The sequence below is a fragment of the Bos grunniens genome, chromosome 10 (assembly GCF_055505025.1).
Source record: "Bos grunniens cultivar Pamir isolate PY7600 chromosome 10, Bosgru_T2T1.0, whole genome shotgun sequence".
In the NCBI taxonomy this organism is placed as follows: Eukaryota; Metazoa; Chordata; class Mammalia; order Artiodactyla; family Bovidae; genus Bos; species Bos grunniens.
The window spans coordinates 58310610-58332164 of record NC_141174.1 but is presented as its reverse complement, the minus strand read 5'-3'; the positions used below and the strand labels follow the sequence as shown (position 1 = coordinate 58332164).

Sequence of the window (21555 nt, the reverse complement as noted above, 5' to 3'; positions counted from 1 at the left end):
TTATCTGCATATCTGAGGTTATTGATATTTCTCCTGGCAATCTTGATTCCAGCTTGTGTTTCTTCCAGCCCAGCGTTTCTCATGATGTACTCTGCATAGAAGTTAAATAAGTAGGGTGACAATATACAGCCTTGAGGTACTCCTTTTCCTATTTGGAACCAGTCTGTTGTTCCATGTCCAGTTCTAACTGTTGCTTCCTGATCTGCATATATGTTTCTCAAGAGGCAGGTCAGGTGGTCTGGTATTCCCATCTTTTTCAGAATTTTCCACAGTTTATTGTGATCCACACAGTCAAAGGCTTTGGCATAGTCAATAAAACAGAAATAGATGTTTTTCTGGAACTCTCTTGCTTTTTCCATGATCCAGCAGATGTTGGCAATTTGATCTCTGGTTCCTCTGCCTTTCTAAAACCAGCTTGAACATCAGGAAGTTCACGGTTCACATATTGCTGAAGCCTGGCTTGGACAATTTTGAGCATTACTTTACCAGCATGTGAGATGAGTGCAATTGTGCGGTAGTTTGAGCATTCTTTGGCATTGCCTTTCTTTGGGATTGGAATGAAAACGGACCTTTTCCAGTCCTGTGGCCACTGCTGAGTTTTCCAAATTTGCTGGCATATTGAGTGCAGCACTTTCACAGCATCATCTTTCAGGATTTGAAATAGCTCAACTGGAATTCCATCACCTCTCATAGCTTTGTTCATAGTGATACTTTCTAAGGCCCACTTGACTTCACATTCCAGGTTGTCTGGCTCTAGGTCAGTGATCACACCATCATGATTATCTGGGTTGTGAAGATCTTTTTTGTACAGTTCTTCTATGTATTCTTGCCACCTCTTCTTAATATCTTCTGCTTCTGTTAGGTCCATACCATTTCTGTCCTTTATCGAGCCCATCTTTGCATGAAATGTTCCCTTGGTATCTCTAATTTTCTTCAAGAGATGTCTATTCTTTCCCATTCTGTTGTTTTCCTTATACTTCAATACAAAATAATAAGTTTTTTTTAAAGTGTTACTTGTCTAAAATTATTGGCAAAGTTAAACTTTACATAACAAAGTTTTCAGAATGTTGAGAAGTAATTGAAAATAGAATGATAAATATGTGTTTAGATTGAGAGAGTTTATTTCAATAAATCTTTCAAAATCCTTATCTTGAAATGTTGTTAGTAAATTTGTGGGTTTTTTTCTTTTTAAATTTGTTTTCCTGAGAGCATAGCTAATTGGTTTTATTGTAAAACAATAATAATAATAAGCAAACTCTCAAAAAAAATAGATACTACTGCAGCTCTTTGCTCCCACTTTCCTCTCTCCATCTTGAAAAGTAAGCACCATCCAGAATTTGGTGTTCATCACTCCGGTCCATATTCTACAATTCCATAACATATGTGTGTATCCACAGACATTATACAGTATGACTTTAATGTTCTAAACTTTCCACAAATGGTGTTACATTGTATATATTCTCCTGTGACTTTCTTTCTCCCAGTCCCTTAATTGTGCAATTAGGCCATGTTGAGACATTTACTGTACTGCTAAATACTCCTACTATTACTACTGGTACTAATTCCATTGTTGCTGTTGCTCTTAATAGATTTTATTTCTGGACCACATGGCGAATAATTGGTATGAAGACAACATCATTTATTTATTCGCTCTCCTGCTGATGGACACTGATGCGACGTTCACCTATTTGCTGTTCCACACAATGCTGCAGTGAGCATCACCTACATGCCTCCTTGTGTACCTGTGCAAGAGTTTCTAGGATAGATGCCTTAATGTGAAATTGCAGCATTATGGTGAAGACATATTCTCAACTTTACTAAAATTTTCCAAGTTGATCAACTTACACTTTCCTCTCCCACCTTGGCAGTGTTGATCCATATTGTTTTTACCCACTGGGATGGTCTTTTTAATTTTTACCAATGTGGTAAATGTGAATGGCACCTCACTGTGGTTTCCATTTGCATTAAGGTTAAACTCCTATTCCTTCCTGAATTGCCAATCTATATTCTTATCCATTTCTATATTGTGTTATCTGTCTTTTTTTGGTTTGTTTTAGGAATCCTTTACATATTAAGTTCCAATTCTTTGTCCATCACCTGCACTGCAAATACTTTCTCCCAGAAAAAAAAGATAGTTTTTAAAAATTAATTTATTTATTTTTAATTGGAAGATGATTGCTTTACAATATTGTGTTGGTTTCTGCCATATATCAACATGAATCAGCCCTAGATAAACATATGTCCCCTCCCTCTTCAGCCTCCCTGCCACCTCCCACCCCATCCCACCTGCTAGGTTGTCACAGAGCACCAGATCTGAGTTTCCTGAGTCATACAGCAAATTTCCACAGTCTATCTAATTTTACATATGGTAATGTATCTGTTTCAATGCTACTCTCTCAATTTGTCCCATCCTCTCTTTCCCCCACTGTGTCTCCATGCTATCTTTTGTAATACAGAATTTTGAAAAAAATCTAGTGAAATTTTCCAGTTTTTAATTTATGGTTTGAACTTATTTTGCCTTTTAAAATATACTTTCACACCCCAACATACAGAAATTTTAATTTTTCCTCCAAAAGAGTTAAAGTTTTGCTTTAGACATCAAAGTCTAATTCCACTGGAGTCATCTCTTGTACATAATGAAATGTGGAGCTTTCATCCTGTTTTTCCTCCTATGATTAACTGTTTCCCCCAGAACCATTTCTCATATAATCTATCCTTCTGCTGATCTGTATTGATAGCTCTTTATTCATTGAGCATGTTTTCTTACATGCACAAGCCTGTTCCTGCACTCTAATCTGTACTATTACTCCATTTGTCTATCTCTGTTTCTATTATTCCATTTGTCTATCTCTGTACTTACATCACACTGCTTTAATTACTTAATGTCATTACAATTTTGATATCTGATAAGGCATGTCTCCCTGCTAGCTCATCTTTAAAATTTCTCTTGCCTCTTCTTGGCCTTTTGCTCTTTTGTATTAAATTTAAAGTCAACTTACTAAATTCCGCAAAAAATGGAATTTTTAATTGTATTTAATTTTTGAAAGTGAAAGTGAAGTCGCTCAGTCATGTCCGACTCTTTGTGACCCCATGGACTGTAGCCTACAATGCTCCTCCATCCATGAGATTTTCCATGCAAGAGTACTGGAGTGGGTTGCCATTTCCTTCTCCAGAGGATCTTCCCAACCCAGGGATCAAACCTGGGTCTCCCACATCATAGGCAGATGCTTTACCTTCTTAGCCACCAGGGAAGTCCATTTAATTTTTAATTGTACTCATATTTGTTACTCAAGATTTGTTATATTAATATTATTTGTTAACAATATTTATTAACCTGTTCTATTTACTTTGAAAATGTGAAAGTGCTAGTCGCTCAGTCATGTCCAACTCTTTGTGACACCATGGAGAGTGGAGCCCACCAGGTTCCTCTGTCCATGGAATTCTCCAGGCAAGAGTACTGGAGTGGGTAACCATTCCCTTCTCCAAGGGATCTTCCTGAACCCAGGGATCAAATGCAGGTCTCCTGTATTGCAGGCAAATTCTTTACCATCTGCTGCTGCTGCTGCTAAGTCGCTTCAGTCATGTCCAACTCTGTGTGACCCCATAGACAGCAGCCCACCAGGCTCCCCCATCCCTGGGATTCTCCAGGCAAGAACACTGGAGTGGGTTTCCATTTCCTTCTCCAATGCATGAAAGTGAAAAGTGAAAGTGAAGTCACTCAGTCGTGTCCGACTCTTAGTGACCCCATGGACTGCAGCCTACCAGGCTCCTCCATCCATGGGATCCTATCTGAGCCACCATCTATTTACAAAATAATAATAAATCTTTCCATTTATTTACGTCTTCTTTAATATTTTCACCTCAAAGATTTGATACACATTTTGTGACATTTGTCACTCAGTGCTGTTTCTTATTATTCTTGAAAACAATGTTCTTATTTTAAAAAGTTACATTGACCAAACATTAGTATAAAAGAATGTGATTTTTGTGTGTAGATGTAGTGTAAATGAACTGTAGTACTCACTTGAGCCTGACCCTTTTCAACTCCATGAACTGTAGCCTACCAGGCTCCTCTGTCCATGGGATTCTTCAAGCAAGAATACTGGAGTAGGTTGAGATTTCCTTCTCCAGGGAATCTTCCTGACCCAGGGATCGAACCCAAGTGTCCTGTCTCCTGCACTGCAAACACATTCTTTACTTGCTGAGCCACCAAATTCTTGCATAAGAATCTCTTATCAAATAACTTTGATAAAATCTCACTATTACTTCCAGTATGTCTGCCAGTTCTCTTGGATTCTCTTTTTACAGAATTGTTTGGTCTACCATAATGAGAGCTTTTTTTTTTCCTATCTTTATTTTTACCTCATGTTTTCTTTAATCGATTGATTGACTGACTGACTGCGGTGGCCAGGATACCTGTTACTATGGCAACAAAATAATGGTAATGTGATAATGCCTGTTTGTTTCTTGAGTTTAAAAAAAAAAGTGTCTAACTTTTCTCCATTTATAAAGATTATTACCATTAGTTTTTGATATACAGATTTCATGAAATTAAGGAAGTTTTCATTCACTCCTTCTTTCCTTAGTTTATTTTCTTACTTATTTTAGGTGTTAAACTTCATCAAATGTCTTTTCTACATCTATTGAAACAAACATGTGATCCTTCTCTTTTATACACTGAAGTAATGAACTACATTAATAGATTTCTCAGATATTAGACTATGCTTGCAGTCTTGAGAGAAACTACTTTTCCCTAATATATTTATTTATATAGAAGAAATGGAGTAGCCATCATGGTCAACAAAAAAGTCCAAAATGCAGTACTTGGATGCAATCTCAAAAACGACAGAATGATCTCTGTTCATTTCCAAGGCAAACCATTCAATATCATGGTAATCCAAGCCTGTGCCCCAACCAATAACGCTGAAGAAGCTGAAGTTGAATGGCTCTATGAAGACCTACAAGACCTTTTAGAACTCATACCCCCAAAAAATGGCCTTTTCACTATAGGGGACTGGAATGCAAAAGTAGGAAGTCAAGAAACACCTGGAGTAACAGGCAAATTTGGCCTTGGAGTACAGAATGAAGCAGGGCAAAGGCTAATGATAGAGTTTTGCCAAGAGAACACACTGGTCATAGCAAACACCCTCTTCCAACAACCCAAGAGAAGACTCTACACATGGACATTACCAGATGGTCAACACCAAAATCAGATTGATTATATTCTTTGCAGCCAAAGATGGAAAAGCTCTATACAGTCAGCAAAAACAAGACAGGGAGCTGACAGTGGCTCAGATCATGAACTCCTTATTGCCAAATTCAGACTGAAATTGAAGAAAGTAGGGAAAACCACTAGACCATTCAGGTATGACCTAAATCAAATCCCTTGTGATTATACAGTGGAAGTGAGAAACAGACTTAAGGGACTAGATCTGATAGACAGGGTGCCTGATGAACTATGGATGGAGGTTCATGACATTGTATAGGAGACAAGGATCAAGACCATCCCCATGGAAATGAAATGCAAAAAGCAAAATGGCTGTCTGAGGAGGCCTTACAAATAGCTGTGAAAAGAAGAGAAGTGAAAAGCAAAGGAGAAAAGGAAAGATATTCCCATTTGAATGCAGAGTTCCAAAGAATACCAAGGAGAGATAGAAAGACTTCCTCAGCAATCAACGCAAAGAAATAGGGGAAAATAATAGAATGGGAAAGACTAGAGATCTCTTTGTGAAAATTACAGATACCAAGGGAATATTTCATGCAAAGATGGTTTTGATAAAGGACAGAAATGGTATGGACCTAACAGAAGCAGAAGATATTAAGAAGAGGTGGCAAGAATACACAGAAGAACTGCACAAAAAAGATCTTCATGACCCAGATAATTACAATGGTGTGATCACTGACCTAGAGCCAGACATCCTGGAACGTGAAGTCAAGTGGGCCTTAGGAAGCATCACTACGAACAAAGCTAGTGGAGGTGATGGAATTCCAGTTGAGCTATTTCAAATCCTGAAAGATGATGCTGTGAAAGTGCTGCACTCAATATGCCAGCAAATTTGAAAAACTCAGCAGTGGCCACAGGACTGGAAAAGGTCAGTTTTCATTCCAATCTCAAAGAAAGGCAATGCCAAAGAATGCTCAAACTACTGCACAATTGTACTCATCTCACATGCTAGTAAAGTAATGCTCAAAATTGTCCAAGCCAGGCTTCAGCAATATATGAACCATGAACTTCCAGATATTCAAGCTGGTTTTAGAAAAGGCAGAGGAACCAGAGATCAAATTGCCAACATCTTCTGGATCATCGCAAAAGCAAGAGAGTTCCAGAAAAACATCTATTTCTGCTTTATTGACTATGCCAAAGCCTTTGACTGTGTGGATCACAATAAACTGTGGAAAATTCTGAAAAAGATGGGAATACCAGACCACCTGATCTGCCTCTTGAGAAATCTGTATGCAGATCAGGAAGCAACAGTTAGAACTGGACATGGAACAATAGACCAGTTGCAAATAGAAAAAGGAGTATGTCAAGGCTGCATATTGTCACCCTGCTTATTTAATTTATATTCAGAGTACATCATGAGAAATGCTGGACTGGAAGAAGCACAACCTGGAATCAAGATTGCTGGGAGAAATATCAATAACCTCAGATATGCAGATGACACCACCCTTATGGCAGAAAGTGAAGAGGAACTAAAAAGCCTCTTGATGAAAGTGAAAGTGGAGAGTGAAAAAGTTGGCTTAAAGCTCAACATTCAGAAAATGAAGATCATGGCATCTGGTCCTATCACTTCATGGAAAATAGATGGGGAAACAGTGGAAACAGTGTCAGACTTTATTTTTTTGGGCTCCAAAATCACTGCAGATGGTGACTGCAGCCATGAAATTAAAAGGCGCTTACTCCTTGGAAGGAAAGTTATGACCAACCTAGATAGCGTATTCAAAAGCAGAGATATTACTTTGCCAACAAAGGTCCGGCTAGTCAAGGCTATGGTTTTTCCAGTAGTCATGTATGGATGTGAGAGTTGGACTGTGAAGAAAGCTGAGCACCGAAGAATTGATGCTCTAGAACTGTGGTGTTGGATAAGACTCATGCGAGTCCCTTGGACTGCAAGGAGATCCAACCAGTCCATCCTGAAGGAGACCAGTCCTGGGTGTTCACTGGAAGGACTGATGTTAAAGCTGAAACTCCAATACTTTGGCCACCTCATGCGAAGAGCTGACTCATTGGAAAAGACCCTGATGCTGGTAGGGATTGGGGGCAGGAGGAGAAGGGGACGACAGAGGATGAGATGGCTGGATGGCATCACCGACTCGATGGACACAAGTTTGGGTGAACTCCGGGAGTTTGTGATGGACAGGGAGGCCTGGCGTGCTGTGATTCATGGGGTTGCAAAGAATCAGACACGACTGAGCAACTGAACTGAACTGATACATATACACACACTGCTGGATTTGATTAGCTAATAATTTACTTATGATCTCTATGTTAATAAATGAAAATGGGCCTATAACTTTCATGCTTTTCTTTCCTTATGCAATTTTGGGAACAAGTTTAAACTGCTTTACAAAAAGATTTGGGCATCTTTTTCTCCTGTTTTTGAAACAATTTACATTAAACAGCATTATCTTGCTATTTATCTATAACTATATTTATGCCTTTACATATGCAGTTGTCTAAGTCTGGAGCTTTTAGAGTGACTGAGGAAGATCTCTGATGACTATCATTATAATTTCTTTAATGATTACTGGCCTGTTCAAGCTATTTTTTGTGACGATATTAATTTTATATTTTTATCAGAAATTTACTTTTATAAACTTCAGATTTATCAGCATATAGCTGTTAGAAAATATTATTGTATGAATGCTACAAAGGAAGCTGGGAAATTTAGTTTTTATTCTGGGTAATTACATGTCCAGTTAAAAAATATTCTTTTTTCAATGTATAAAAAACTGAGAGCAAATGTTAGTAGACAATTTTCAGTCATTTCCACAGCTTCCCTAATTATCAATGTGCTCCAGGAGACAGGCTGATGCCATGGCCTTCATTGTGCTTCCCTGGTATATCTAAGGGGCCAGGGTGAGGGCAGACCTTACCGCCAACGGTGCACAGCTTGGAATTACCACTCTTGCTTTTTCTCATCATCAGGCTATTGGGCCCCTGGGAAACCCCCGCCTATCTCTCCCACCCCAAGGCTTCTCTATTTTAAAATTCCTCTTTGTCACACTTTTCTGGGCCTCTGAGAATGGAGGGAGAGGAGAAACATTCATGGGTTGGATCCCTGCCTGCCTCTCACCAGCTCTCTGTCCTTACCCCCCACATACCAGCTATATTCCCTTACAGCTTCCCATGAGCGCTTCACTCAAGTTTTTCCTTTATTTACTTACTATTTTCAGCTCTGAAGCCTCTCCAGGATTAGGTTTGGAGGAGGAGGCTGGCAGCCCAAGCTCGATGTCTCCCACTCATCAACAATGAGAAGTGCTTGTTTATGTTCTAATTTGGGGGGCCCAGAGGCCTCAGAGGAAGTTGTTGATGTCTCTCTGTGAGGAGAGGCACATGATGTTATCAGAGATGTTTCCCCTCCTTAAAGGAAATAAGAAATCAACCAATGGCCACAAAAGGAGATGTGAAAGGACATGAGCTGAGATTCAGTTTCTGGGAAGGGCCTGGACCCAGGTTGCTTCTCCTACAGGCTGAGCCCAAACGTTGCAGGGTTTGATGAGAACTTTCTGATGAGTTTGGGGGCCTCCAGAACAGTGGGGTTTTGTACTTTACTTCCCTAAGGAAACAGAGAAGGGCCCTAGAGAAGCCTCAAGTCCAGCCTGACTCAAGACAATGAACCAGCAATGCTGAGTGTCGTGTCCAGGTAAGTTGCCCTGACGGTAGCCCCACAGAGGCCCATGCACACTCAGGTAACACAGAAGAGCTTCTGGAACTGGCATTTGAACTGAAGAACACAGGTGGTTTGAGAGAAGGCTACAGATGGAAGACGGCTTATAACTGGGACAAAGAGGAAGCAGTGTGTGTGGAACTTGCTGACTACAAGCCAAGATGGAGCTGCAGACACCAGCAAGGGAGCTGGGTGAACACAGAACAAGGTCAAGGCCAGAGAGAAGAGGCCAGCAAGGGCAGAGGCTGCCCGGTTCACAGGCGTTCCCTCCCTCGGAACACTGCAGCCTCTGGAGTCTCAAGCTACCTCCAGGGAGCAGGAAGATGGATAATGTCAAGTGAATAGAAAAATTAGGCATAACAGATTATTTTAAACTGGAAGGAACTGAATTAAACTGAACTGGCAAGTTTAATTTTTCCACCATTAGCAAAGACTGAATTGCACCTGCAATGCAGGAGACCCAATTCGATTCCTGGGTCGGGAAGATCTCCTGGAGAAGGACATGGTAACCAATCCAATATTCTTGCCTGGAGAATATTGGACAGAGGAGCCTGGCGGGCTACAGTTCACGGAGTTGCACAGAGCCGACCACAACTGAGTGACTTTCACTTTCACAGAGATAGGAGGAAAGCTCCCCCATTTCACTTTTTTTGCATACCCAAAGTAAAATAGTGAATATCACATCGGAGACAACCCTCACTCTGATTTTTATCTTATTAGTTTAAACTTTTTTATACCATTTAAACCTTACCATTCTGTTTTGCTCAGTTAATCACTAAACATTATTTTCTTTCTAAGCTTTTCTGCCTTCCCCTCATATCTTCTATTTTATTATTGATTCACCTTTATTTCCCTTTATTGTTTATTAAAATCTCATTTAATTATATTTTTAGAGTTACAGATATTTGCAATGAGCAGCAAATACTATTGATATATAGATCTACAGGGTAATCTCTTCAACTCACCAATTCAACAGTTTTAAAAATTAAATAGAGTAAATATATTTATAATGAAAAATAAGCCAGACAATTTAAGATAGATCTTATAGCTTACCTAGCAAATAAAATAGTTTGACCTTTTAAATTTTCATAGCCAAACTTTAAAGTAGAGCAGCAGCATCTGCTGTTAATTTTTATAGATTGATATGTAATGCATTTTATATAAAAGAAGGTATCTGTTATGATCTAAAATTTAGATGTTAGGGTCTTTTTTTTAATTTGCAAAATACTACATCAGTGAGGCCACAGTCAGCTGGTTAGTTCCAATAAGCTGGTGAGTCAGAACAGCCTCCTCTTGCAATCATAGTTGACAACTTAAGTGAACAAACCCAGTTTTCTAGAGCCCGCCTTCCAACAAGTGTGTTATCAAGCATTCATCTCTCAACACTCTTTGAAACTCTCAGTGCAAACTTTCAATATTAAAGGAAGCTCTTTACCTTCTTAGTTAAGATATTTAGATGAAGCCACAAACTCATGATAAGAAACAGAGTAATTATAGATACAACTTACATTTTATGGCAAATCATACTGTAAATGTTTATTCACCATCTTCCTTGCTGCTGCTGCTGCTAAGCCGCTTCAGTTGTGTCTGACTCTGTGCGACCCCATAGATGGCAGCCCATCAGGCTCCACCGTCCCTGGGATTCTCCAGGCAAGAACACTGGAATGGGTTGCCATTTCCTTCTCCAATGCATGAAAGTGAAAAGTGAAAGTGAAGTTGCTCAGTCGTGTCCAACTCTTCACGACCCCATGGACTGCAGCCTACCAGGCTCCTCCATGGGATTTTCTAGGCAAGAGTACTGGAGTGGGGTGCCATTGCCTTTTCCCACCATCTTCCTTAGGTACCTAAATAAAGGCTAATTGCTAACCCAGTGCTTTCAACGGTTTCAACTTAAAAAGCATTTGTATCAACGGCTTCTTAAAGTTTTCCTACAAGTTCTTGCTTCAAAACAATCCGACCTCTGAGTTTAACTTTATATTAAGGCTGAATCAAAAACAGTGAGAGGGATAATTTAGTTCCACATATACAGTTTAAAATAGTTTACCCATACAATATTAATTTCATCTGTGTGTCTCTAAATCAAAGCGTAGACTTCACAAGATCATGAGTATTTTACTCTGTCCCTGTTATTATACTCAGGGGCATAATGCTATGGTTAAGAATACTCAAACATTGCTATTTTAATTTTCTCATCTCCAGTGTTCTTGAGAACCAGGAATTTTGGTATAGACAAAAGGAAATTCAAATGTAACAAAGTGAAGAAATTAAGTAAAAACCCTAGAGTCTTGAATTTGAATCAGAAGTGAGCTCAGTGGTAACATGGTGGCTCAGTGGTAAAGAATCTGCCTGCCAGTGAAGGAGATGTGGGTTCTATCCCTGGGTCATGAAGATCCCCTGGAGAAGAAAAGGGCAACCCACTCCAGTATTTAGCCTGGAAAATCCCATGGGTCGAGGAGTCTGCTGGGCCACAGTCGATGGGGTCGCAAAAGAGTTGGACATGACTGAGCACACAGCACGTATCATTATGAATTCATGAAGTAATTTTTCTTTGTAAGAGGGTGTCCCAAAAGTTTTAGGGCAATTTTAAGACTTAAAATTTCAAAAGTATAAATGTTACAGATTCACAAATCTTCCCATTTAGAAGTTTAATTATTTAAATGAATTTTATATTTATTTACTTTCGTGAATTTTGATTAATCAATTTGCCATCTTCAATAAGAGGGATTCCTGAGGAAAGAACAAAGTACCACTTGTGGCCTGTCTCAGCATCTAAACCTGTGTCCAAGTCAGATCAAGCTCTGGATCTAGAAATCAGTCTGCAGAAAATACAGGGACAGAGGGACATGCTAAATTCCACTGTGAGAATGCAAGCAGCAAAGTCTAGATGTGGAAAACTGCATGTCAAGGGGCCTGGGCTCTTCAAATATAAATGTCAGGAAAAGAACAGGACAGAAGGATGATCTATAGATTATATAAGACTTAAAAAAAGAAACTTCAAAAATGAGTGAGTCTATATTATAGAGGCTAGGGATGCACACAAAACTTAGAAAACTATAAAGACAAGGAAGTGATTACTATAAAAGTCAGGATGATGCAGCCATTATGGAAAGCACTACGGAGGTTCCTCAAAAAATTAAAAACAGAGTTGCTGTATGATCCAACAATCCCGCTCCTATGCATATACCCAGAAAAAAACTATAATTTGAAAAGATACACGCACTCCTATGTTCACAGCAGAACTATTTACAATAGCCAAGACATGGAAAGAATCATGAACAGATGAACAGACATACACATACATACACACACACACACACACACATATACACTAAAATATTACTCAGCCATAAAAAAGAATGAAATAACGCCATTTGCAGCAATGTGGCTGAATCCAGAGGTTAGCATACTAAGCAAAGTAAGTCAGAAAGAGAAAGACAAATACCATATGATATCACTTATATAGAGAATCTAAAATATGACAAAAATGAATATAGCTATGGAACAGAAACACACTCACAGACATAGAGAACAGACATATGATTGCCAAGGAAGAGGGGGAGTCGGGGAGGGAAGGACTGGGAATTTGGGATCAGTAGATGCCAACTATTATATATAGGATGGGTAACAATAAGGTCCTCCTATATAGCACAGGGAACTATGGTGATATTTTATCAGTGATAAACTATAATGGAAAACAGTATGAAAAAGACTATATGTATGTATAACTGAGTCACTGTGCTGTATAGCAAAAATTAATACAACACTGTAAATCAACCATACTTCAATAAAATTAGGAAAAAAGTCAGGATACAGTTACCTATGGTGGGAGAGGGGGCTTGTGATTAGATGGGGCATCCAGGGGGCTTTGTGGGTGGCTGAAAAGCTTTGTCTTGACCTGCTTGTTGGTTACAAGGATATTTATCTTATAATAATTCATTAAGTCATGCATTTATTTTATGTTATATATCTGTTTTTTATTTTATAACAAAAATATATAGTAAATATTAAAATAATTTTAAAATATAAATTCAAAAAGAGAAGAATACTTATGTGTAGAATCTGTCTTATAGGTTCTATTCACACAACTTTTTAAATTTTATCTTCTTTTCAGCTTTGTACTTTTCTTTAGTTTTTTTAATTTACATATAGTTAAATTTATTCTTTTCAGTTTTGAGTTCTCTGAGTTTTGACAAATGCCTAGACTTGTGTAACCGTGGCCTGGATCAAATCAGAACACTTTCATTGCCTCCAAAATCCCCTTGTGTTGGACTTTGGAGTCAACTCTCCCCCACTCAGTCCCTGGCAACCATTGATCTTTCTATTTTGACAGTATTGTCTTTTCCAGAATGTAATATAAATGGAATAACCCAGTGAATAGCCTTTAAATCTGGCTTTCTTCCCTGGCATAATGCACTTGAGATGCACTCATATTGTTGCATGTATCAATAAGTACCCCTCTTTATTGTAGAGAAGTATTTATCCTCCTTTTATTGCTGAGTAAAATGTTTATCAATATGTTAGTTGAAAGACTTTGGCTTGTTTCCAGTTGTTGGTGATGATCAATAAAGCTACTCTAAATATTCACATATAGGCTTTCATATGAATATATTTTTTCATTCCTTTTGAGTAAATTTTAGTAATTTTTTCCAAAAAATTGCATGGTTTTTACATTTTTATCCTTTAGTTTGTTGGGTGAAATGCAGAGAGGTCAGACATAAAGAGGGTAGCTGTGAGCATAGCTCAGGCCACATAGAAGAGGAAATTTATTTATTTTCCCCTTCACTCTGTCCTGTGGCAACCTTTTTAAGCTCTCCATAACTGACCTCTGATTTCCTTTAGTATTAAACCCTTTATCTCTTTTAGAAACAGAAAACTATGACATATATTTTTAAATTCAGCCATGGCTAGAAATTGTAGTTGAATCCAAAGGATATGTTTGGAGTTTATTGGAAAACTGCAAGAAATTAGACCTTGTGGACAGCTGCTTTGAAGAGAAAAGACTGAACCAGACATTGGGTCTTATTCAATAAGAGTAAAAACCAGAGAATATTTAGAAAACTTTTACTTTGAAAAAATTGTGAATATAAATATTAAACTACATTAGGGTAGTGACTCCATGTTGTCAGACAACCCTAACCTTGTTGCTAAAAGCTAAATTTAGTTATCAGTTATGGAAACATTAAATTTACTCATTATATGTTCATTATAGGAAATTAGATTTGTTAATTTAATTCAGTAATACAAAAAAATTTTGTAGCATATCAAGTTAAATAAGCTGCTATAAGAAAGTGACCCAGATATGCAGTGACTCAAATGAGAGAAACTTATTTTTCTCCGGTAATAGTCCAGAGGTAGGCAGACAATCTAAGCAAAAAATAAACTCCATTCCAGGGGGTCATCCAGGTATTCAGTCTCCTTTTCTCCTGTTGATTCATAATCACCAAGAACAGGAGTCAGTAAGCTTTTCAGTCTGCCATTATAGCATGAAAGCAGCCATTGACAATATGTTAATGAGTGGGTATGGCATTGTTCCAATAAAACTTCAGTCACAAGAACAGATGGCAGGCCACATTTGACCCACAGGTTACAGTTTGATGACTCTTGTCCCAGAGTGAAGTCTTCGTGGTTGAAGCTCCATTCATGCTCTGGTTTGTGGGACGGGATAAAAAGGCAGTGAAAGGTAAAACATTACTTAAAAGAGGACACATGATTTCTCCTAACATTCCCCTGACTGAAACTTACTAGTCACATGGCTACATCTATCTAGTTCCAATAGAGGCCTGAGAATGTCTTACCTGGGCAGTCATGTAACTAGGTTAAAAAGTGGGGGTCTGATTATAAGAAAGAAGAGAGTGGATACTGGGGAACAATTATTCACCTCTGCCACTCACCTCAAGTTGTAATACTAGCACTGTGGTCTTTAATGATTTATAGCTTCGCTGAATCATTCTGGAAGTTAAGTCTATGATTGTCTTTGCATATTAGTCAGAGGTATTCAAGAACCTCCCTCTCTTCATTTTCTCCCTATCAGCATCAACAAAGTCAGAATCCCAATCAAGTCAGGATCTGAGCAGAAAGTGAAAGACTCAGAGAAGTGGTCTATATGGAAAGCACAGAGAAGATGTGCAGAGATAAGAGACCAGAGCTCCAGAAAGGGACAGAAAAAGATGAAGCAGGCTTGTGGCTCTCCAGTTCATGAGGCCTGGGCACTTCCCGCTTTGAGTTCTGTGCATCTTCCTTGATTTCCCTTTGTGCTTGAGTCTCCTTGGGTGTGTGACAGGTAAAGTTTCTGAAAAACTGAATGTCTAAAAACAGTTTTTATTCTATACTCATACTTTATTAATAGTTTGGGGATGAAATTCATTTTTCTTCTGAACGTGAAGACATTACTCCATTTTCATCTAATTTCCAGTGTTGAAGTCAAGAAGTCAAAAGCTTTAGCTTCATTCTTAGTGATCTAAAACTTCACTAGAGGGAGGGATGCTCAAGCAGGAAGGGACATGGGTAAACCTATGGCTGACTCATGCTGATATTTGGTAGAAACCAATGCAATACTGTAAAGCAATTATCCTTCAATTAAAAATAAATATTTTTTTTAAAAAATAAATAAAACTCCACAATAATATGCTTTGATATGATCTTTTTTTCAGCTGTTTTTCAGGGTTCTCAGTAAACTCTTCAAATTTGAAAACTTTTATCCTTCAGTTCTAGAAAACTGCCTTGTATTCTTTCTCTGATAGTTACTCCCCTTCCATTTTTCTCTTGTTCTCTCTTGGTCTAGCATCTATTAGACTGATGTTGGACTCCTGAGTTGATATCTTATTTTGTTTTATCTTCTCTTCTCCTATCTATCTCTGAATCTTTCTGCTCCACTTAAAATTTAAAGTTGATGGTATCCTCAATTTTAAATTCCAACCCTTTAAAATTTATTTGCTATTTTATTTTTAATTTCTAAAAAAGTTCTTTTGTTATTTCTGAATATTCCATCTTTATATAAATCTCAATAATTTATTATGGATAGTATATCTTCTCTGATCTAAAGTTTTCTGCTGCTGCATGGCCTCTGCTTCCTCTGAGAGGCTTCTCCTTGATTATTTTGTTCTCTGTCTTAGGTGTTGGAGGACATCTTCAAATATCTGGATGTCCCATGGATTTCCATTTATATTTAAGAGTAGGGCAATTTAAAGGCGTGGTTGGAAGGTCTGTGTGCATGGGCGGGGTTTGCCTGATGGGGAAGAGAATGCTGCCTTCATCTCCGAGGATCACTATGCATCAATGCTTAGAGATCTTTTTTTTCTCTTGAGTCTGTACAAGAATGAGATTTTGAATTGTGTTTTAGAAACTAATATCTTGTAAACTCTGCTCTATTTTTTTACCTACACAATGACAAGGAATAAATACCTAGGGAATTTATATGGCTTTTTATGTTGGTAAAGTTAACTGTGCAAGACAAGCATGATTCTAATCAGTGGTCTACTTATAAGAAAAAGGTGCATAAAATTCAAGCCCCCATGAGGAATAAAGTTTACAACTTAAGCGAACAAACACCATTCTCTCTTGCAAATAGAATTTTCTACTGTCTATGTACCATCATGATTATAAATTACAACTGCTGCTGCTGCTGCTAAGTCCCTTCAGTCGTGTCCGACTTTGTGCGACCCCATGGACGGCAGCCCACCAGGCTCCCCCGTCCCTGGGATTCTCCAGGCAAGAACACTGGAGTGGGTTGCCATTTCCTTCTCCAATGTATGAAAGTAAAAACTGAAAGTGAAGTCGCTCAGTCGTGTCTGACTCTTAGCGACCCCATGGACTGCAGCCTACCAGGCTCCTATTACAACTACTACTGTATTTAAAAGTTAAGTATCATGGAGACTCTCTGCCCCTAGTAACTAAATATGTAAGGGGAAGAAGTCAAAATATGTGTAAACTAAAAAGATAAACTTAAAGAGAACTTTGCCTCTCTGACTCAAAAATTGTGTCCATTGTATTCTTGATACACTCAGAATAAAGAATCCCTTAATTATCAATATTTCATTAATCTGAAACAAATAACTCTGAATCTGAAATACTTTGTTTCAACCAAGTTCTTCTTTCTCCATGTTTCTTACTACATACATTTACACCTTGTAACCTATTATTTTCTTTTAATTTTATGCATAGCTAGATTAAAGCATTTTCAAGTTAATATATTTTCACAAACCAGTCTTTTCCCCAGAAAGACGTTCAATCTCCTGCCTGGTGAGGGTGGGGATATGGGAAGAGGAGATAAGAGGTAATAATCTGACTACCAACGTTTGTGGCGCTAAAAAGAGAAAGATAATAGGAAGAGATCACGCCATTCAGTGCACAACCTTTCCCTTAATCTTCCTGATTTCAGAAAGTACCTCATTCTCACTTGCTTTTATAATTGAGTCAGTGTCATTCTAATAGAGATTGGGAAGACAGCAAAAGACTGTGTTCAGTTTAACATATTTAATTGGTAACCCTAATAGATATCTTTGAAAATATGATATACCTTATTAATTATTTTTAGAAATAAAAAAACAGATATCTTGCTTTACTGTTCATGCTGTCAAGAAAACTGAAGTGCCCCAATTATAGAGTACTGAACTTACTTCCCATGACAGAGACTGTTAGTTCTGACTCAGCATCTATTCTCCTTTTTTTCTTAAAAACTCTAAATTTTTTGTTTTATTGAGATATAATTGACATCTAACACTGACTAAGTTTATGGTATACAGCATCATAAGTTGATATCCATATATTGTGAAATGATTACCACAATAAGTCTAGTTAACATCCATCATCTCATATAGTTACAATCCTTTTCCTTATGATGAGAGTTTTTAGGATCTATTCAACAGTATGTGATACAAGAACTCAAAATTCTCCAAGCTGGGTTCAATAGTATGTGAACTGAGAACTTCCAGACATTCAAGCTGGATTTAGAAAAGGCAGAGGAACCAGAGATCAAATTGCCAACATTTGTTGGATCATAGAAAAAGCAAGAGAATTCCAGAAAAACATCTACTTCAGCTTCACTGACTACACTAAAGCCTTTGACTGTGTGGATCACAACAAACAATGAAAAATTCTTCAAGAGATGGGAATACCAGACCACCTTACCTGCCTCCTGAGAAGTCTGTATGCAGGTCAAGAAGCAATATTTAGAACTGGACATGGAACAAAGGGCTGGCTCCAAATTGGGAAAGGAGTACGTCAAGGCTGTATATTGTCAACCTGCTTATATAACTTATATGCAGAGTTCGGTTCATTTCAGTTGCTCAGTTGTGTCCAACTCTTTGCAACCCCATGGACTGCAGCACACCAGGCTTCCTGTCCATCACCAACTCCTGGAGTTTACTCAAACTCATGTGCATTGAGTCGATGATGCCATCCAGCCATCTCATCCTCTGTCGTCCCCTTCTCCTCCTGCCCCCAATCCCTCCCAGCATCAGAGTCTTTTCCAATGAGTCAATTCTTCGCATGAGGTGGCCAAAGTATTGGAGTACATCATGAGAAATGCCAGACTGGATAAAGCACAAGCTGGAATCAAGATCACCGGGAGAAATATCAATAACCTCAGATATGCAGATGATACCACCCTTATGGCAGAAAGCAAAGAAGAACTAAAGAGTCTCTTGATGAAAGTGAAAGAGGAGAGTGAAAAAGCTGGCTTAAAACTCAACATTCAGAAAACTAAGATCATGGCATCTGGTCCCATCACTTCATGGCAAATAGATGGGGAAACAATGGAAACAGTGACAGACTTTATTTTTTTGGGCTCCAAAATCACTGCAGATGGTGACTGCAGTCATGAAATTAAAAGATGCTTGCTCCTTGAAAGAAAAGCTATGACCAACATAGACAGCATGTTAAAAAGCAGAGACATTACTTTATCAACAAGGTCCATCTAGTCAAAGCTATGGCTTTTCCAGTAGTCATGTATGGATGTAAGAGTTGGACCATAAAGAAAGCTGAGTGCTGAAGAATTGATGCTTCTGAACTGTGGTGTTGGAGAAGTCTCTTGAGAGTCCCTTGGACTGCAAGGAGTCCATCCTAAAGGAAATCAGTTGTGAATATTCATTGGAAGGACTAATGCTGAAGCTGAAACTCCAATACTTTGGCCACCTAATGCGAAGAACTGACTCATTTGAAAAGACTCCGATGCTGGGAAAGATTGAAGGAAGGAGGAGAAGGGGACGACAGAGGATGAGATGGTTGAATGGCATCACCGACTCGATGGACATGAGTTTAAGCAAGCTCTGGGAGTTGGTGATGGACAGGGAAGCCTGGCATGCTGCAGTCCAAGGGGTCACAAAGAGTCAGACATGACTGAGCAACTGAATTGAACTGATTCAATTAGCAACTGTCAAATACACCATACAGCAAGGATAATTATAAGTCATCATATTGTAATTACATTCCCAGTACTTATTTATTTTATAGCTGGAAGTTTGTACAAGCACTCTAATTTTAATTGGGTGCTCACCATAAAGCTAAAAAATGGCATTTCCCTATTTCCTTTATAGTACATTCATTCAACCATGTGAATAAGTTCCGTCCAATGAAAATTAAACAGAAGTGATATATGGAATTTCTGGAATGCCTCCTTAAAATGAATAAAGCTTAAAAGACTAGACAAATCAAAATTGAAAATCAAAATCAAATCAAAACTACAATGAGGTATCATCTCACACCAGTCGGAACAGCCATCATTAAAAACTCTACAAATAACAAATGCTGGAGAGGATGTGGAAAAGAGGGATCTCTCGTACACTACTGGTGGGAATGTAAGTTGGTGCATCACTATGAAAAACAGTATAGAGGTTCCTCAGAAAACTAACAATAGAATTACCATATGACCCAGCAATCCCACTCCTGAGCATATATCCAGACAAAATTCTAATTGAAAAAGATACATGCACTCCTAAGTTCATACCAGCATTATTGATAACAGCCAAGACATGGAAACCACCTAAATGTCCATCAACAGATGAATGGATCAAGAAGACATGGTACATACATACTACGGAATACTACTCAGTCATAAAAAATAATGAAATAATCCCATTTGCAGCAATACAGATGCAATCAGAGAGTATCATACTAAGTGAGATAAGCCAGAAAGAAAAAGACAAATACCATAAGATATCACTAAAATAGGACACAAACAAACCTATCTACAAACAGAAGCAGACTCACAGACATAGAGAACAGACTTGCAGTTGCCAAGGGGGAGGGGAATGGGGGAAGGATGGAGTCAGAGGTTGCAGTTACCAGCCGCAAGCTAATATATATAGGATGGATAAACAACAAGGTCCCGCTGCATAGCAGAGAACTATAGTCAATATCTTATGATAAACCATAATAGAAAAAAATATAAAAAGTAATAACTATATATAACTCAGTTATATGTATAATACATAACATATAAATATATATAACTTTTATATGAAAGAATATAAAAAAGAACATATATACATACATATATGTATGTATAACTGAATCACTTTGCAGTACAGCAGAAATTAACACATTATAAATCAAGTATGCTTCAATTTAAAAAAAATAAAGAAAGCTTACCCTTCTTCTTTCCTTCCTTCATCAGATGAGATGTTAGACCACCTGAAGACAAAAGCCACATCCTAGGATTAGTAGACCAAATGACTCAAAGAATGCTAGGTCCAAGGCATCTTCTTAAGTAAAGGATGTAGTTGAGAGAGTTCTCTGACTTACTTGGGTCCTGACTAAAAATCTTCATTAATTTCTAAAACCCTTGCCTTATCTTTTCCAACAGTCCATACTTATTTTTCAGGCTGCCTCTTACAGAGATCTAATTCCCCTTCTCAGTTCTAGTTTGTTCTTTTGTCCTGGACAATTCTCTAAAGATCTGCCTTTCTGCAGGCAACTTAATCTAGTACTGTTAGATCCCAAGCACAACTCAGTCATACTGTGCTCAGGTCAGATGGGTTAGACCCACAAGTGCTGCCATTCAAACATCTACTCCAAACCCATCAACCCATGAGCTGTACCTACTGGCTTCTTCTTTATTCAGTATACACTAGACTGTGCCTTGCAATGACTCAAGATTCTTCTCCAAGAATATAGGAAACCCTTTTAGCTATCCACCAACAGCTGTTTCCTCTTCAGCTATCCACCAACAGCTATTCCCTCTTCATTCTTGATAACGCAATCTCAACTTTCTTTATGAGGTACATTGGTTTCCTATTGCTACTGTAAAAAATTACCACAAATTTTGTGGCTTAAAACAACAAGAATTTATTTTTCTATGATTTGGAGGTCAGAGCTCTAAATGGGTCAACAATCCTCTGGAGACTCCAGGGCAGAATCCATTTCCTCATCTTCTACAACTTCTAGAAGTTGCCAGCATTCCTTGATTTGTGGATCCACAGCACTGCAATTTCTTTTTCAATCATCTCCTTCTCTGACTTCAGCCCTCCTGCCTCTACTTCAGAAGGACCTCTGTGGTTATACTGGGCCCCCTAGATAAACTAGGCTACTCTCCCCATATCAAGATCTTTAACTTAATCTCCTATGCAAAGCCCCTTTTCCATGTAAGGTAACGTATTTAAAGGTTCCAGGGTCTAGGACATAAACATCTTTGGAGGGCCTTTATCCTGCCTATCAAGGAGGCAATAAA

At 38.2% G+C, this 21555-nt stretch overlaps 1 long non-coding RNA gene across 9 annotated transcripts in view; it reads right to left on the bottom strand.

Annotated features, from left to right (window-relative positions):
* The window catches only part of LOC147364604 (uncharacterized), a 169924-nt gene that overhangs the window by 97983 nt on the left and 50386 nt on the right, over positions 1 to 21555 (bottom strand). For 8 of the 9 annotated variants that reach the window (XR_015134753.1, XR_015134754.1, XR_015134758.1 and 5 more), the window contains one exon: positions 20478 to 20519. This is a non-coding gene — a long non-coding RNA (uncharacterized LOC147364604). Of the gene's footprint in view, positions 1 to 20477; positions 20520 to 20630; positions 20769 to 21555 lie in introns of those variants that run through there. The other variant, XR_015134759.1, reaches the window with a different exon arrangement.